General features: G+C 41.7%; 1 protein-coding gene and 5 non-coding genes across 6 annotated transcripts in view; all 6 read right to left on the bottom strand.

The window, feature by feature from the left end:
• Positions 1–10,828, bottom strand: part of plxnb2a.1 (plexin b2a, tandem duplicate 1) — a 180,537-nt gene extending 169,709 nt beyond the window's left edge. Inside the window, exon 1 of the mRNA XM_030440172.1 lies at positions 10,357–10,828. The gene's annotated coding sequence lies outside the window, so the exon portion shown is untranslated. The remainder of the gene's footprint in view (positions 1–10,356) is intronic.
• Positions 10,829–14,752: 3,924 nt separating this feature from the next.
• trnal-caa (transfer RNA leucine (anticodon CAA)) lies at positions 14,753–14,863 on the bottom strand. The gene is made up of 2 exons: positions 14,826–14,863; positions 14,753–14,798 (listed from the first exon to the last, which is right to left on the bottom strand). It is a non-coding gene; the product is annotated as a tRNA-Leu (tRNA).
• A 411-nt stretch (positions 14,864–15,274) lies between these two features.
• On the bottom strand, positions 15,275–15,385 carry trnal-caa (transfer RNA leucine (anticodon CAA)). Its single transcript has 2 exons — positions 15,348–15,385; positions 15,275–15,320 (listed from the first exon to the last, which is right to left on the bottom strand). It is a non-coding gene; the product is annotated as a tRNA-Leu (tRNA).
• A 539-nt stretch (positions 15,386–15,924) lies between these two features.
• Positions 15,925–16,035, bottom strand: trnal-caa (transfer RNA leucine (anticodon CAA)). Its single transcript has 2 exons — positions 15,998–16,035; positions 15,925–15,970 (listed from the first exon to the last, which is right to left on the bottom strand). It is a non-coding gene; the product is annotated as a tRNA-Leu (tRNA).
• A 1,634-nt stretch (positions 16,036–17,669) lies between these two features.
• On the bottom strand, positions 17,670–17,780 carry trnal-caa (transfer RNA leucine (anticodon CAA)). The gene is made up of 2 exons: positions 17,743–17,780; positions 17,670–17,715 (listed from the first exon to the last, which is right to left on the bottom strand). It is a non-coding gene; the product is annotated as a tRNA-Leu (tRNA).
• Positions 17,781–17,928: 148 nt separating this feature from the next.
• trnal-caa (transfer RNA leucine (anticodon CAA)) lies at positions 17,929–18,039 on the bottom strand. The gene is made up of 2 exons: positions 18,002–18,039; positions 17,929–17,974 (listed from the first exon to the last, which is right to left on the bottom strand). It is a non-coding gene; the product is annotated as a tRNA-Leu (tRNA).
• Positions 18,040–18,874: the final 835 nt, after the last annotated feature.

The following is an 18,874-nucleotide window of genomic DNA, read 5'->3' as shown; positions in this document are numbered from 1 at the left end:
TGCTTTTAGACGCAATGTAAAGCCGAGCAAACGCCGGAGCAACGCCGCAGTGATGCAACACCGACATAAGCAGCAGCAACATCGGCTCATAATGACTTTATACTTTGTCCTCAGGGTGTTTGGCTGATGGTGGAGCTCGAGGGGGGTGGAAGGTTTGGGAAGCTGATTATAAAACATGCAGGGACGCTGAGGCAGTTTTAAACGAGGAGCCTCTTCCAAAAAACGTCTAGCTGAGATGGATAACCAAGATGTCAAGGATCTGAAAGTGTAAAACAACAGCTGTCAGGATTTAAAACCTTAAATACAGTTTGTTTTCTTCACAAATCAAGACACGATAGACCAACAATACCAAGAATCATCAGTGCTGGAAAAAAAAAGAGAATTAAATGGAATCAAAATCGAAAGAAAAACCAGATCACTGATCTGTAGAATTGTGACACGCCTACTCCGTACGTTAAACCAAAGAAAAGTCTATCGGCACGTTAAACAATCCATAAAAAACATTAGAAAAGATAAACTACATCTGCACGCTGACAATGAATAACGGGAGGGTGGAAGTTTGTTTAAAAGTTTGGAAAGCTGATTATAAAACATACAGAGATGGTGAGGCTGATTTTAAACGAGGAACCTCTTCCAAAAAACGTCTAGTTAAGATGGATAACCAAGATGTCAAGGATTTAAAAGTGTAAAACGACAGCTGTTAGGACTTAAAACGAATTTTAACAGTTTCTTTTTTACAAATCAAGACACCGAGAATCATCGGTGCTGAAAAGGAAAACAAGAATTCAACTGAATCAAAATCAAAAGATGAACCAAATCACTGATTTGCAGAATCGTGGAACGCCCACTCCGTACATCGGCACGTTAAACATTCCCATAAAAAAACATTAGAAAAGATAAAATATAACTGCACGCTGACAGAAAGGTGGTTAATTATCGGCTCAAACGTCACTTCAGATCACAAACCTTCGCTCGCCTCGTCACGAAAGAAAAAAACACTCCAGCGAGGAGAAAAACTCTGAAGTACATCCGTCTCTCCGGATAATGAACGTTCAGTCCCAGCAGTAATAAGCCCACACAAAAGACTTAAGCAACAAGAATAGCAAGTAATTAAAGAGCATTGTATGAAATTAAATAGAAATAGAAAAAAGCTGGCTGGAATCATTAGACAGAGAGGCCATTGTAGCTCTCCTCCCCCGGACGTTTTTTTGTCTTTGCGTCTCTTTTCATGTTTTCTATTCTTTACCCAGCAAAGCGGCGGCCTTTTATTCATTTAATGATTACTCTGTCTCCCCGGAGAGCGACGCCTCACATCTCCCAACACCCTGACTGACGTGACCCTGAATTATCGCAGAGAGAGCAATACCCCGGGTCGCTAAATGGTCCTCCGCGCTTCCCACTCGTCATTCAGCAGAGAAATATCCATCATCGTAAACCGCTGTGTGTGTGTGTTATAGACATAATGTGTGTGTGTATGTATCAGCAGTCGTGTTGATAAAGTTAAAGGGCATCTAGGGTAAAATAAACGATGCCTGATGGTTCGGCGGGCTGCAGACATCGTCCTCCTGGGAGCCGTGCGAGAGCGTGTTGCTGACAAAACTGACTTACAAATTGTTCCATCAGCGAGACAATGTAATCTGACTTGATGTGATGTGTTTCTTTTTTTATTCTTTCCTCCATCAGGCCTCCCTCCTCTGGTTTTTTTTTTTTTTTTTGTGCAAATGTGGAAGACACAATGAAGAGGCATCGGGGACAATCTGCAAAACGTGAACGTCGCCACAGAAAGCTCATCTCGGTGAAACGTCCATTTACATTTTCTGCTCCGCAATGAAAACTGCCTCGGAGACGGAAGGTTTCTGAACAGGAAGATTTACCAACACAACATTTAAAGACCCGGTGACGGCGTATTGATCACCTCTCATTGAGTTGTCGTGTTCGGTGATGTACGATGTTCACGACCACCATGTTTCACCAGAGGACTGGTGGCCATGAACGTGATGGGGGCAAAGGAGGGTGTAAAAGTTTCACTTCTGCTTTTTTGCTTCCCTTTTTAAACCAATCATCAGCGTTGGGTTCTGACCACAAGGATTCACAAACCTCATCGAAGTGTTGACTGAGGTCTCCTTCTCATTTGAATCCAAACCACAACGTTTCTCTGAACTCTGACAACTTGTTTCCGTGCGTAAAATGTAACCTAAAACAGGGAAGAACGAAATGATACACTTTTCAAACCAATTGTTAATGTTGGTTTTTGATAGGGTTGTAAATAAAGTTTACTGGCGAGACAATATTATATCGATTCTTTGGAGAACGATACAATATTTGCCGATATTGGAAAGTCTGTCACGATACGAGAATTATTCGATACCGAGGCCTGCAATCAATATGAGATGACATCATATACCCATTTAAAACAATCAGTTACATTTATATCATCTAAAGCAACTAAAATGTGATTTGACAATTTTATTCAGTGTAAATATTATTTTATTAAATTTTCCAGACATTTAATTAGTTTTAGAAAGGAACACAGACATGCTATGGGAATTTCAAAATAAAGGCATATTTTACCAATGGCGGCAAATACGAATCGATGTTTTCACTTTGCATCGACGCTGTTGGATTGATGATCATTGAATTGATACATTAATCTGGATCAGTGTATAGTCATAGGAAACAGGGCTTTCATCAAGATACGATATATCGATTCTGTGGATAACGATACGATAATCGCGATATCATGAAGTTTGTCGTGCAAATAGAAATCGATGTTTTCACTTTGCATCGATGCAGCTGAATCGTTACATATCGATCCAGATCGGTGTATCCTTAGTTTTTAACCACAATAGTTCCCGAACCATAACAAAATGTTATTTACGTGCCTAAACCTCAACTAACAGCTCATCCTCATCGGAAAACTCCCACCTAGGCCGACTTTGAAAGCAGCTTATTACGACCTATAATGTTGTTTATCGTTAGGCGGCGACCTCTAGTGGTTGTAGTAATTCTGACGGGAAAACGGAGGAACAAAACGTTGCACTTTAACAAACCAGAGTGCTGTTTGATTCTCTTTTGAGTCACTTAAATCAACATTGTTTGTTGACCACAATCTTTCCCTCACTTTATCAAATTGTTATCGTGACCATGATGGCAAAAGTTTCTAATTCCAATCAAGTTTCTTGCGACAGGAAGTTATACAGTTTGGATTAAACATTAAAAAGCAAGCCGTCGGCGCTCATTGTGACTCAAACTAAAAAAGTAATCTTGCTCTGCGACATGTGGAGGCTGACAGACTTTATGTAAATGTCTCAGAGTCAATCAAACTTGTTTTGATTCCTTAGGGAAACTGGAACACGACTGCTTTCAAAAGCACTTCAAAGTAAATTAAGGTAAAGCTGCTCGACGCTGTCATCAAGTTTTACTTTAAAAAAGCTGCAGACTTGAATAAGAGGAACAATGAAAACAACACTCAGGAAATCAGCTGCTTTGTTCGGACTCTTTAAAATAAAATCCTACTGTTCCAGTGTTTACACGATCAGCTGACAAAAACAATATCCATCCTTGAAGCGTTGGATGTTCCCACAGACAGCGTTTATAAAAGCACATCCAGACAGAACCGGTAGCACAGGTCAGTAATCACAGCTCTTCGCTCCGAGACAATAGCAGCTTTATAAGACCGAGACATTAACAGCTGGACAAACACAACACAGTCCACAGACGGCAGCCTGCAGGCAGACACTTAAAACCAGCTTTCTGCCTACTTAGAAGCCTCTCGGGGTTTAAAATGCACTTCAACAAGCAATCTGTGGTAACTGAACTCATCGTTCGGTAACGTTGTCTCTGTCTGATTCCTTGTAAATGCAACTGAGTCGGCAGGATAAACAACGTTTCTGCAAACCACAGACACGCTGACATTTGTAACTGTCATTAGCTACAGGCGAGATGTCTGCCAAGCCAATGACCACAGTTCAACACTGTGTTTGGACATTTCCATGTCTGACACTTGTTGGTATTTTTAAGGAGACATCGGGACAATTTCCAGCTGTGTTTGTGGTGACAAAACCACAAGACCTGACCTTCACATCAAGAGAAGGCGATGGAGGTAGAGGCGAGACGTCTGCCAAGCCAATGACCAGAGTTCAAGACTGTTTAGTTCGACCTCTGAGCATCTCCAGCTGCGTTTGTGCCGTCCAAAACAGGTTATTTTAACGGCAAAACAGTCATTTCTGAACCCTAACCGAGTGTGTTTTGTGCCTAAACCTACCCAGAACATAAGCGCAGACAAAAAATAGAAAAATTGAACCTAATGTTTAATCATATCGTTGGTTTCCCAACATTTATTCTGGCGACTGGGTTTGTTTTAAAGGCTGTAATGATTTGTAAAATGAGACGCTCTGAAGTTCAAATGTGTTTTTTGCAGGTGTGATACTGTACTATAATGACTGTGACTCATTCAATAAAGCCTCTGGTGTGAACATCCTACACACACACACACACACACACACACACACCTGCATGGTAAAAAAAAAAAAAAAAAAGCACTCTGCAGAATAAAAGTGATGCTTTTTGAAGTTTCTGGAAGCAGCAGCTGGAAAGAAACCCACCAGAGATGAAACGAGGAGCTGAGATGATGCAGCTCTGGCTCGGTTCGCTGTTTATCACAGGCGAGTCTGCATGAACGAGCAGCATCCTCATTATAACGTTAAGGACGCGAGAGACAAACACCCCCGGCAACGAGCGCACAGCGTGAAGACACGAGGAATCTGGTGGATGATCCCTTTAAGAGGCTCCGCGTGATAACAGCGATATGTTTTAAATAACATCTGCTCCCAAAGTTTTCTCACTTCGTTATCGAGCTGAGAGACTCAACGCGGATCGCGGATGTTTCAGTCGAACCAGAAGCAGCTCCGTCTTTCACTTTACTGTTTTTGTGCCAATGAAAGTCCGAGAAAAAACACACAGATACGACACAAGACGGACACAAACAGCAAATACTCACATTCAAGCAGCCAAAAGCAGCAAATGCTTTTGGCATTTCTGTGATTTTCTTTCACTTGTTTAATATCTAAACTGTTTTCCAGCCTCAGGAGGTAAACTGAGGTCAGCTCGCCGGTTTCGTGAAACAACAGGCGGGACAACAGTGTGAGGTAATCAAAGGTCAGCAGCCAAAACACGAGACGAGTCAACAACGTAAAGTCTTCACTGAGTCATCACGGGGTGATTTCCTGCCCGGCTGTTTACACACTCTAGGTGTGATGCCGAGAGCCAACTCATGGATTTAACGGGCCAATCAGACGAGGAGCTCCCTGAGCAGTGGAATGTTACCTGGCACCTCATTGGGTGAAGTGGGAGGCGACCGATGCTTCATGTTGATCTCGAGCACACATCAATGATCGCAGGATGTTTGTTTTATCACAAAGAACAGTTCATTCCTTCAAAATCTAAATGTCGTTTCATGTGTAATGTTTCCTGTCTTTCCTTCATGAAGTACTAAAGTACAGGAAGTGCAAAATCAATACACAAACAATACATTATGTGATCAATTAGTCGATTTTCACACGACTCTGACGATTGGTTGATAAATTCTTCTTGTGTTTGACGCCACAAATTCCAAAGTTTGAGTTGCGAATATGTCAGAATTATTTGTTTTTTTCCAATCAGGTGACACCTCGGGCATTTTATAGATCACAAGTTTAATCAATTAATCAATAAAATTAACCAGCAGCTTGATCAGTGTTAAAAAAAACAATCCTTAGTTGCAGCCATCCTGACAGAAACATGCAGATTAGCAGAAATTAGAATCTGAATCATGCGAGTATAAGACATTGGAGTAAGCTGCTAACTGTAGCGGCTAGTTAGCTCAGTTAGCAGTGCAGCTAGCAGTCCTGAATAACAGCACCATCTCAGGAGCTAGCTTGTTAGCATGCCAACGTCAGTATATATCTTGTAGACGCCATAAAACTGTTGATAATTTGGTTAATTTATGTATATTTTCAACTAAAATTCTTACATATTGTACCTTTAATTCATGGCAAAGATAGATAGATAGATAGATAGATAGATGAGGTCACTCTGTAGCTCCCTGGTCAAACATTTATCTCTGTTTGCTGCATTTCGAGCTCAAACTGCCCAAAATTTCCACATCTTTATCTGGAAAACACGAAGCGAGACACAAACAAGATAGTAAAGAAATACAGAACATTACATTCCCCCTCGCCAAGGACAATAAACTCAAATAAACTGGAGCTCACAGATACACGAAGGCAACGTGAAGCTGATGGTCTGAGTGACTGACCTCTGGCTCTCTGACCTCTGAGGACCGGCAGCCTCTTCCTGTCTTAAATCACAACAATGTGGAGAAAACAGAGAGCAGAGAGTCCTCCCCTCTTTGTGTCTCAACTTGTTTTCTCTGCCAAGTTATGGAGAATAATTCAATTTCAGGCTTTGTGGTTAAAAAAAAATGTATTGAGCCCGTTTTGGTGTTTCGACACAGGAGCTGAAAACAACCACATGCTTCCAATAGTGAGCGAAAGGACTTTGGACACGAACTGCCGCCTCGAATTACCTCTAAAAAATGCATTAAATGGAGAAACAGTTCTATATGCTCGATCAGCTCAGCCGCTTTAATGATGTGCATGTAAAAAAAAATGGAAATTGCCATTAAAAGCTCTGCAGACTGACAGTGTTTCAGCCAGCAGAGCGACAAAGACGGCCGAACACATGCTGCAGACGGTCCGAGCCAACTCCGCCGCAGACAGCAGACGGCCGGTCAGCAGCGAGAGCGTGACGTCCATCTGTCGGACTTTCATCTCCAACATTGTGTTTTCAATTTAGCACACAGCGTATGATCACAGATTAGACACAGCTATTGCTATGTTACCAAGCCATGTGAACAGTCTGCTCGCCACCGAGCGCCCACGACTTTGACCTTCACGCATATGCACCGTTTTGATGTGCATTTAATAAAAAAAAAAATCGCCGTTTTGACTTAATCCCAAAAATTAATCTCTCAATTTTTGGATTTTTTGCCTCGTTGTACGTCAGTTAGATCGACTGACACACATGTTAATCATCTTGTCGGCTTCATTTCACTGCCGGCCTCACGTTGACACAACAACATAACTTTCTGCCACGTGAGTGTGACAGTAATAGTGGTTTAACCAGCGGCCTGCATTCCACTCAAACAGGTTTGTGACAGTCTAACTGTAGCTACGGGCTCCATTAATGCACAGATTAGCAAACAGACTGGAAGATGAGCGGCTGGCTGAGCAGCTCAAACATTCCTCTGAGGTTTACAGTTTTTCCAGCTAAGAGACGAGTGACAAATTCAAGTATCGGTTTTCAGTTTTGGTTGTGAGCTACAGCTAACTCCCATAAATTCACAGATCAATATCAGGTCGTCCTGCCAGCAAGATAGAAACATGCCAACACTAGTGAGTCACAATGTTTATCTTTTATTACTATATCTCGATAGTGACATGGTTTCTCTCAGGATTGTACACAGAATGAGTTTTTGGAGCTAACTAGCTAGCTAGTTTGCTAACTGTCAGGTACAGAGCTTGTTAGCTAGGTCGCTAAAGAGTCACTAAGTAGAAACAGTGTGCTCATGACATGTTTTTCTCAGGATTGTACATCATTTAATTTAATGAAGAATGAAAGAGGGGAAAGTTCTTAGAGTTAGCTAGCTTGCTAACTGTCAGTTACCAAGCTTGTTAGCTTAGTAGCTAATGGGACAATAAGTAGAAACAGTGTGCTCATAATGTGTTTTTCTCAGGATTGTACATTATTTAATTAAGTAAAGAATTAAAGGTGGGAAACTTCTTAGAGCTAGCTAGCTTGCTAACTGTCAGTTAGCAGAATGACTAAGGTTTTTAGCTTGATGCTAACAAGACAATAAGTACACAGAGTATTCATGACATACTTTTTCTTCAGGATCGTACATCGTTTAATTCAATAAAGAATAAAGGGGGGAATGTTCATAGAGCTAGTTAGTAAGCTTGCCAACTGTCAGTTACCAAGCTTGTTAGCTTGTTCACTAATAGGACAATAAGTACACAGAGTATTCATGACAGTTTTTCTTCAGGATTGTACATCGCTTGATTTATTTAAGAATGACTGAAGGCCGGGGGTTAAAGTTCTTAAAGCTAGCTAGCTTGCTAACCTTCAGTTAGCCTCGCAAGCTTGTTAGCTAGTTGCTAGCGGGACAAAAAGCACACAGAATATTAATGTATTTTTTCTCAGGATTGTACATCGTTTACTTCAATAAAGAACGAATGAAAGGGGCGAAACATTCTCATAGATAGCTAGATTGCTAACTGTTGGTTAGTGGGATGACTAAGCTTGCTAATATGACAATACGCACACAGTGTAGGCCAATTCATGACATGTCTTTTTCTCAAGATTGCACACCATTTAATTTTAATGAAATAGCTTGTTAGCTCAGTTGTTAATGGATAACTAGTGTGCAGGGTATTCAAAAGACATTTGTATCAACAACTTTTATGAAATATCTAATTACTGGCTGACATTCTAAGATTATATAAAAGGGGTCAATGCTCATTTTCCTTCCTCTGAGCTTCATCTTGTTGCTTTCTGCCCAACAAGCAACCAAATAAATTTACTTTCTTCCTCCAAGAGACATTTGTATAAACCTCGGAGAGCTCCTCGCTCCATTTCCCGAGTCGGGAAATAAATGTGAAACACTTTGTCCTCGAGGTTTTTCGACATGAAGTTCAGCCGCCCGTTTGCCAACTTTAACACGCTGGGTTCACAAAAGAGGAGATGAGGTTTTGTATTGTGCTGCTGTGTGTGGAGGCATGTTGAAACATTTTTGGGGGGATTTACTGAAGAGCTTATTCAAAAAGAAAACGCATCGATCGCTTCAAGAACACATCAGAACTCTTATTTCCTGGAAAAAACATTGATTTAACGAGCTACGGCAGCGACTGGGCGCCACATTTGATAGACTTCTTTGCATTTACTCCTATAAAAATGCACATCCAGAACCGTCCCAGACTGAAAACGGCAGTAGATTAAACATGACAATGAATTGCTCAAGCAGCCTTGAAGCTTGCAACGCTCCAGCGGTCCAGATTGAGGCTTCATATTAGCCATAACGTCAAACAACCTGAGTCTAAACAGAGCGTTGGCTGCTGGAGCCGTAATGGTTTTACGGCTCCAGGAGCTCAAGGTGCAGCGTGGAGGCTATTCTAATCCATTAACTGACACCATGGGCAATTACCTTCCCATCATACACTGCAATGCTTGGTAGCAGATGGCAGCCGGCACAGTCTTTCTCTAAAGATTCATCGCTCCAACACGTGAGACGTGTTTTAATAAAGATTCAACTAAAGTACAATCATTATCTGGCTCCTGATCAATAGGGGCCATCAAAAAAACATCTGTACCCACCATTTAAATGTGTGATATTAAGAGATATATCTAACTGCCAATGCTTTAGAGCTCACACACCAGCTTAAACTTTCAATTATCCACCCTGGGATTGGTATGGATTTAATGTAGGGGATCAATAGGAGGTAATGGTGTTGCACAGGTGTTTTAAATGCCAGTGTGTGTGTGTGTGTGTGTGTGTGTGTGTGTGTGTGTGTGAAGAAGTTAACACTGTGGATGAAGTCAGTCAGGCCAGTCTGGAATACATTATGGAAGCCCTGTCAGCCGCTCAACAGGATCAGCCCACTCGCTGAGGCTCCAGATGTTCTGTGCATTGATTAGTCCCAACACATTCCGCTGGCTCCCTAATGCGCAGACCGTCACGCCAGACTCCGCTTAGAAATGTGGACATTAAGTATGACCTCACGGATCAGCAAATACTCCCACATCCAGATGAGGTTTAAACTCCTCTCCTGTGCTATTACAACTCAGACTTTAATTCGGCGTACATATAACAAATCAAACACTTTTCCTTAAAGTTCAGTCAAGCCAAGTTTGAAAACCTACCCGCCCTCTGACTAACAGACGCCACCACCGTCTTCAATTGCGTCGATCGAAGCTTGTTAAATCATTTTGCAAAAGTTTCCCTCAAATAACACACCGTTTAGTGGCCATCTTGTATGCCGAATGTCAAACGGCGTAATTGTGTTTGTAAAGAATCACAATTTACGCCACATGGTGCGTTTGCTTTTTTACCAGCAGGCAATAAATAATTAAATGTGCGGTTTTATAAGCGGAGTTTGGTGTGACGACGAAAAATCACGAGTTGGCTTACAAATCTCCCACAAAATCCTCCTTTAAAGCTTCTCCTGCTGTGAGGAGCTTTGTGGGAAAGAGTTGTAGCAGAAATAAAACAGCTTAAATAATCAAGAAAAAGTAACGAAACAGGAGTAACGCGGATCTCACCTCTGGATCTGGTTCTGGATCAGTGCTCAGCCCTGTCGGTTCTGTCTGTATTCCGCAAATGAAAAGTTGGAAAATAAAACTAGTCCGCAATGTATGAAAAGAAAAAAGAAAAAAAGAAAAAAGTTCCCCAGATTTACATCCTGGTGTGAGAGAACCGCTCGGGTCGGGTCGGAACTTGAGCCGAATCAGCACCAGTGTTCCGCCTGCTGAAGTTTAGTCCAACAATATTCCCACAAACAAGTAGACGAAGCGGCTCTCCGCGTCCTTCCCACGCCCAGGAACCCGGTCAACTACATGCTCAGGTGTAATTCATGACTAACACACACACTCACAGGCGCGCGCACGCAGGTTTCTGAAGGTGTGTGTGTTTTCTGTATCCAGCGCGAGGACGAGGCGCACGCATCCAGCAGGTCTGCAGCAGCACGGAGCTCCGCTGGAAACCGCGCGGTACGCAGCAGAACTGTGGAGTATCAGGGCTTCTCCTCCTCCTCCTCCTCCTCTCTCCTCCTCCCCCTCTTCCTCCTCCTCCTCCTCCTCCCAACACTAAAACCCCCCAATGCCTGTAGACTTACACAGTCCGTCAAGTCAGCAGGATTTAGTGTCCCCTGCACCAGAAGCAGGGTGAGAGCTCTTTCAAAAGAAAAGCATTGTGTGGAGGATAAAGCAAAAAAACCCCAAATGTATTAAACCACATATTTTAAATGCTTTTAATTATAACTTGCAGCTGTTTCATAGATCCAAAATGGTTGTTAATTTAAAATCTTTAAAAAGGAATGCTAAAATGTGCTTATTTCTACAAATTAACAGACCCTGACAGTAAATTCTCAAAGAGAAATTATCTTTTAAACTTAATTTATTGGAGAGGATTAAGCAGACGAAGCCAAATGTATGAAAACCACACAGATTTTAAATACTTAAAGATAATTTAATTCAAAATCAGCATAAGAACTTATGAAATTGCACAATTTTCAAATTAATAGACAATAAAAACAGCAAATTTTGAATTAATTGACAACATATTCATGTAGATTATTGTTTTAAAACTTTATTTATCGTGTCACTTAAGTTGTGTTATGTACAGTTTACATTTGAATGATTAAATTGTTTGTGTTTGTTGTTGTTTATTTGTGTCTCAGTGTCTTACTCGCACACATGACTATGTTTTTATTACCTTAGTTAACTTTCCTTGTTGCTTCTGAATCTAAATCATTAAATAAAAACAAAGATACAAAGCCAGAACCAATAAAACACACTATGGGGCAAACTCTCTTTCTCTGTGTGTGCATGACGATCATCATAACTATTGATATCTTCAACAAAACATAAAAAGTCTCTGTGAAACCTCAGGATCCAAAACTGATTTGTGAAGAAGCTACTCAGACGCTTTTTAGGATGAAATTTTCATTGTAGCCGTGAAGCTAAAAGTGTTAGCATGCACCTCGTCTGAAGTGGGAGCACGAGCTTGACCCGGCACTGAGGGTGTAAATAACGTCCTTCCAAACCGATATGAGATCTCAGGGGTTCTGGAGATTTGGGTTGTGCTGGACGAGCTGCATGGAGCCATTTTAAAAATGTTTTGCTTCAGTTGTTCGCTGTGAAGCTCCAGAAGCGTTTAAAAGACAATACAACTTCACCCAAATCTCCATCAGCATGAGGGGGAGAAGATAAAAACTATATTCCTGTTATAGAAAACATTAACAGCACTTTAAGACCTCTTTATCAATATTTGCAGGAAGGGCTTTTATTTTGAAGTTGCACCCGGAAGTATCACTTTGGATTTCTCCTGCCTTGATTAATGGCAGATTACTCACTGGAGGGGTTTAAACTGAAGGCCATTAAAGAGCCGCTTTAAACAAAAAGGGAACTAAAGTGAAATTAAAGGATGTGTTGTTCACTTTTATTGATTACATGGCGATCAATATCAAAACAACTGCTTCTAACTAAGAAACAAGACTGCAAACAAACTGTTGCCTGTTTCCTGACAGATGTTGCATGTTGTTGAAGCTTAATCCATGTTTAGATTAAAACCTACATTTTAATAGATTATAGAGAGTTTGATTCACATCCATCATAATGTACTCGGACCTCCCCGGGGGAGATATTGATTGGATTTACTTCTCATTCCATCCATACATCCTTTAGTGTTTCTCTCGGCATCTGAAACCTTCGGCGAGGTTTCTGTGAGAGTGGTCTTGCTTGTCAAGCCCAGTTAAGCGTGCAAGTCGCCCCCGCTGCTAATTCGAGGGCTCGCTCGGGGCACAATGGAGGCTTTGTTGTTGGAGAATTTGTCTGAGGAGTAATCCTTGACACTGGGCCATTCAGGGGCCCTAACCTTTTGTTTCATAAGTCTCCTGAACGTTACAGTAGGCACCGGTTGCTTTGGAGAAACTTAAAGTGGTGCAAGTCGCCCAGTACAGCAGGAGCGATTCGAACTCTGAGCGGCTGGACGTGATGGAGCGTTTTTTAGGGGGTGTGGAGAGGTCAAAGGTCACGAGCAGGGAGTGAAGTTAAAGCCTCGAAAGACAGATTTAAATTATTTTAAATGAGCGGTGGAAACACTCACCAGAGCACCGAATGCTGATTATTTCTGCCTGTTTGAGTAATGTTAGGTAAGAACTAAAATGTCCAGCTGTTTCAGGAAATTGCCGAGCCTGTAATTAGATATGAATGTGATTACTGTGAGTTATTTTTAAAGATGTTCAGTGGAGGAACAAACTGGCTTGAGACAAAGAGTTGTTGCTGAAACATTGTTGTTTTTAATGAGATCTGATGATCAAAAAATATCAAATTATCCTATGATATAGATCTGTTGTCACAAATTGTTAATTTCCTCATGAATGGTGAGCAGTCACTGTACTGTACTGCTACTTTATACGTCCAGCTACAATTTTGAGGCAAATATTGTGCTTGTTTGTTCTCAATTCATTCAGAAAATGGTGAAAAATGTCGATCACAACTCAAGATGACGTCTTCAAATGTCTCTTCTGTCACAGAGGAGTAAAGAAACTATGAAATATTCAAATATAAGATGCTTGAATCTGATATTTTGTTTTTTTCATATAATACTTCTCAAAACCAATTAATTGATTATAAAAATTGTTGCTGATTCATTTAATAGTCGACAAATAGTTGATTAGTTGTTGCAGCTTTAACTTCTCCAACCTACAGACAGAGAAATAAAAGCTTGTGATTTTAATCAATTGAAACCACTTATTAATCTTTGGTAAGAAGCCTTTGAAGAGCATCGATTGGCTAAGAATCATGGGAAATGTAGTCTGAGCGCTGCCTGAAACACCACCATGTGTCAGTCATGTTACACTGATAGACTCATTACGCTCCTGAATCGCCGACTGGCTAACGGACGGATCAATCTGACTGACAAACTACTTCCTGGTTGGCTGACAAACTGTCTCTCTGCTCGTCTGACTGGATAATTAGCCGTCTTGGGTGTGTGTGTGTGTGTGTGTGTGTGTGTGTGTGTATTGGACTTGCTGAATGCGTGGATGGTCTGCAGGGTTCACTGGTTGACTGAGTGAGCTGTTACACTCGGCGCTGGAACAAAAACAGGCTGTGTGTGTGTTTGTGTTTACACTCGTCTTCTCAAACAGAGCACATGCAAATACTGTCTCACATGTACACACAAACACACACACACACACACACACTCTCTGAAGCCTGTCAGTACACATTACATAGACCTGGATCAGCGCGCAGGGACACACAAAGATTGTTTTCGGCGTCTGGCCATGTTCAGGCTCATCAACCCCCCCGTCGCCAGACAAGAACGCCAATATTTGTCAATTCAGCAACACATTGAATTTAATCCAGTTTCAAGGATTCTTTGCTTTCGACAATATCTGGACGTGAAACCGTCTGTTATTGGTTTTGTTAGAGAGGGACTATGGTTGTAGCAAATAAAATGTGGTTGAGGTTAAGTTAAGAGAACAAGATTTGGCCTCTGGGATCATTTTTCGATTGGATTTGGTTCATCAAAGATTTCACAACATGACAGAGAGAGGATAGTTGTCTGTAAAGTTCAGTCATAACAGAGTTAATTTGCTTTCAGTATTTGTTAATTGTCAGGATTTATAAGCATGCTTGAGGATAAGGCTCAAGAGACGACACTGTTGGTTGTTCCAACACTTTGGTTCCGATTGAAATAACCTCAAATTATGATTAAATGGACCATCATGTGATTGTGGAGGTTCCCCCAGTAGCACATAGGTGATTAATAGAAGTTATGTTGGAAAAAATTTAAGACGTTGACCAAATGCCATACATACTACGTCTTTCTAACAAAAAGTTAGCTTAAACTGCCTTTTTTGATTGATAACCAAAGATCTCAGCACAGTTCTGTTGTTTCTCTAAAGCGTGACAACTGTGAGGATTAAAATTATGTCAGGAGTGGGATTTGAACCCACGCCTCCATGTGGAGACCAGAAGTCCCTTTGCTCAGGAAGGATACAAGCCTTGAGTCTGGCGCCTTAGACCACTCGGCCATCCTGACGTCTTGCCTGAACCAATTGATCCATCGATCCATTCATCCATCCAGCCCGGCCAGCCAATAAAATCCATCCATCAATAATTGCAGCGTTAGTTTTGGGAAAAAAACAAGCAAGGAAGGTTTCAGCTATTACATTCTGTCAGGACTGGGATTTGAACCAACGCCTCCATTGGAGACCAGAAGTCCCTTCACTCGGGAAATCCCGAGTCAATCCTTGAGTCGGGCTCTTTAGACCGCTCGGCCATCCTGACAACTGGGATATTAAATACAATAAAATCCATCCATGGATATTAGATTCAAGACCAACCAAGAAATCAGAGGTATGACTGTGAGGTTTGTGAACATTTTTGTTTCCAGCACAGTTTGAAGTGAAATACATCAGCAATGGGGGGGATGAAAGAAATTTCTTAAAGCTGTCAGGAGTGGGATTTGAACCCACGCCTCCATGTGGAGACCAGAAGTCCCTTTGATCAGGAAGGAGTGAACCCTTGAGTCTGGCGCCTTAGACCGCTCGGCCATCCTGACAATTGATAGCCCAAAGGAACCGTAGTCAGTTGGGACTTTACAAACGGTATTTTGAACAGCCATTTTGGATGATGACTAAACATTTCAGCAGATTGCTCATGTTTGTTAGAGCACTTTGCATCCTAACAACCGATGGTCTGCCGTCCAAAGCCAACCTTTGGATGTCAGTTTGGTCTTTGGTTCATGGGCCTAAAGACTCCAATGTTGAGAAAACACTAATGGTGCTGAGAGGTTTCATGTTCTGTCTGGAGCAGGATTTGAACCCACGCCTCAATTGGAGACCAGAAGTCCCTTCACTCGGGAAAGAGTAGACCCTTCCGTCTGGCGCCTTAGACCACTCGGCCAGCCCATCAACTGATCGATCGATCCGTTTATTCATCCAACCGGCCAGCCAATAAAATTTATCCACAGATATTAGATTCAAGACAAACCTAGAAATCAGAGGTATGACTGTGAGGTTTGTAACATTTTAGTTTCCAGCACAGTTTAAAGAAGTGAAATACATCAGCAATGGCGGGATGAAAGAAATTTCTTAAAGCTGTCAGGAGTGGGATTTGAACCCACGCCTCCATGTGGAGACCAGAAGTCCCTTTGATCAGGAAGGAGTCAATCCTTGAGTCTGGCGCCTTAGACCGCTCGGCCATCCTGACAATTGGCCACTTGCGCTCACTATATCCACCATTTTGGACTGACAACCAAAGCCTTTCCACACTATTCCCTTCAAAATTGTCAACTTTAGCCTGGGCCGGACCCAAATTGTTCCCCAGAATCAGAACAAATTTGAAATCTTTCTTCTTTTATAGGATAATAACAAAAGTAAACAACAGACAACTTTAATGAGTCTTATCCTTTTAAAGCTCAGACAAACTCAAGCACAAAGTCAAGGACATAACCCTTAAAAAGAAATAAAAGACAGAAAATTCTGCTGTCATCAGATTCTTCGATCCATCTACTTTGTTTGAAGTTCACGTTTTTTGTCCTGGTTTTTGTTCAGAAGTCTTTTATCATTCTGTCAAACGTGCAGCATTAAGCCCATCTGCCCTCACTCAAAGCCTGATGTTGACCCATGACCTTCGACCCCACATGTTGGGCAACATTCCAGCATGTCTGGTTGTTCATCCACAGTTGACTCATTCCTGCCAACTGCCCATTTCTATTCCAATCCTATTAACACTTTTTGTTCTGTATTAAAAATCCTGACCACACCCCAAACAAATGCATAGTAAAAAAAGTTTCATACAAATATGAAAACACCACAGCATATTTATCTATATAGGGTTCAAACAGTACTACAGAACTCAACCAACACCTCAGTTTCAGCCCTGAGCCCAGACTCTGTAGCCTATGTTTATTCCAACTGTGTTTGGAATATGTATTCTAGGGAAAATGTCAGCATGAAAATAAAGTATTTGTGACCACAGCAGCATGGCCCCTTCAGCTGCTGCACACATAACAAATGTATTTTATGCAGCTGGTTATTATTCAGACCCACTGAACTTTATTTGAAATTCTAGTAGAGACCCTAAAGTTTGCAACAACACCACAAACTATATGTCAAGCTGAATTTTGCGTAAAGGACATTTGGCATATTCCATTCAATGCAGTGCTTCTGTATCCCCACAAGAATATTTTATTCAGCATGAAGAGAGATATGGTTTGTCTGAGTTGTTTGTTTTCCTTGAAAATTACTTTATTGTGGGCATTCAGCCTTTTTGCAACAGGCAAGCTTAAATCAAAAATATAACTTAACCCCTGTCAGGAGGGAGATTTGAAACCATTACTCCAAAGGAGACCATAAGTCCCTTTGCTCAGGAAGAAGTCAAGCATTGAGTCTGGCGCCTTAGACCAGTCAGCCATCCTGACTACTGGACCCAAGTGAACCACTGGATCTTACAAAAGGTATTTGGAACGGTCATCCATGCACCCATTAATCCATCCATCCAGTGATCCATCTGTCCCTCTATGTCTGGATGTCAATCTGTGAATTCTTTAGCACATGGGCCTAAATGTCAAAAGGTTTTGGGTTATTACTGGTTTATGGAAGCAGTACATAGATAGAAAATGGTAATACAATTCTAAAGCTATGTTTCTAAAATGGCGCATGAAAGCTATTAACTTTGATTTGAATCCACACCTCCATTTGGAGACCAGAAGTCCCTTTGCTCAGTGATCAACACTTGGAACATGGGCATAGATTCCAATATTTTTGATCACAGAGAACGCACAAGTTGGCAAACTTGTAATTTTGTTTTACAGAACAAAACTAATGGAGGATTCAAAGTTGTGTCAGGAGTGGGATTTGAACCCACGCCTCCATGTGGAGACCAGAAGTCCCTTTGATCAGGAAGGAGGAAACCCTTGAGTCTGGCGCCTTAGACCGCTCGGCCATCCTGACAACCTAGAAGTGAACAGAACCATAGCCAGTCTGGACCTTACAGAAGTTAGACAGGTGAGTGCCTAACTGATAATTACGTACATCCATCCTCCAGATGATCCATCCAATTTGTATCAGAAATTTGGGATTCAAAGTTGTTGGGAAAAGCTGTCAGGAGTGGGATTTGAACCCACGCCTCCATGTGGAGACCAGAAGTCCCTTTGATCTGGAAGGAGTCAACCCTTGAGTCTGGCGCCTTAGACCACTCGGCCATCCTGACAACTGGGAATCCAGGTAGTCAGTCTGGACTTTACAAAAGCTATTAAGAACCACCATTTTCTGTTTTTGCTTGTCACATGGGCCTAAAGATTCTGAAGTTTTCGATCTTTTTATGGAAATTTGTTTCTGAATCGGGCAAAAAAAAACCCCCAAGGTATTTATTTCTCAGTCTGTCAGGAGAGGGATTGGAACCCACGCCTCCATATGGAGACCAGAAGTCCCTTTGAGTGGGAAGGAGTCAACTCTTGAGTCTGGCGCCTTAGACCGCTCGGCCATCCTGACAGCCAGGAAAGAGCACCTGATCCATCGATTGCTTCATCCATCCAGCAGGCCAGCCAATAAAATCCATCCATGGATGTTAGACTCAAGACCAAACAACAAATCAGAAGTATGACTGTGAGGTTTGTGAACATTTTTGTTTCCAGCACAGTTTAAAGAAGTGATATGATGAAGAATTCAAACTCTGCATGAGCAAAGGGGGGGATGAGAGTCATTTCTTAAAGCTGTCAGGAGTGGGATTTGAACCCACGGCTCCATGTGGAGACCAGAAGGCCCTTAGACAAGTACGGAGTGAACCCTTGCGTCTGGCGCCTTAGACCGCTCGGCCATCCTGACAAGTGAACACTTCAGGTCACTATAAGATTTACAACACCTTGGACCACCATTTTGGATTGATAACCAAAGCCTATCCAGAGTATTCCCTTCAAAATTGTCAACCGTAGCCTGGGCTGGACCCAAATGGTTCCCCAGAATCCGAGCAAAGTAGCTCTCTTTTTGTTTATAGGACAACGACAAAAATAAACAACAGACAACTATAATAAGTCTTAGCCGGCTGG

This window comes from Sparus aurata, chromosome 14, assembly GCF_900880675.1.
Source record: "Sparus aurata chromosome 14, fSpaAur1.1, whole genome shotgun sequence".
Taxonomy (NCBI): domain Eukaryota; kingdom Metazoa; phylum Chordata; class Actinopteri; order Spariformes; family Sparidae; genus Sparus; species Sparus aurata.
This window is presented reverse-complemented; position numbering and strand designations above follow the sequence as displayed.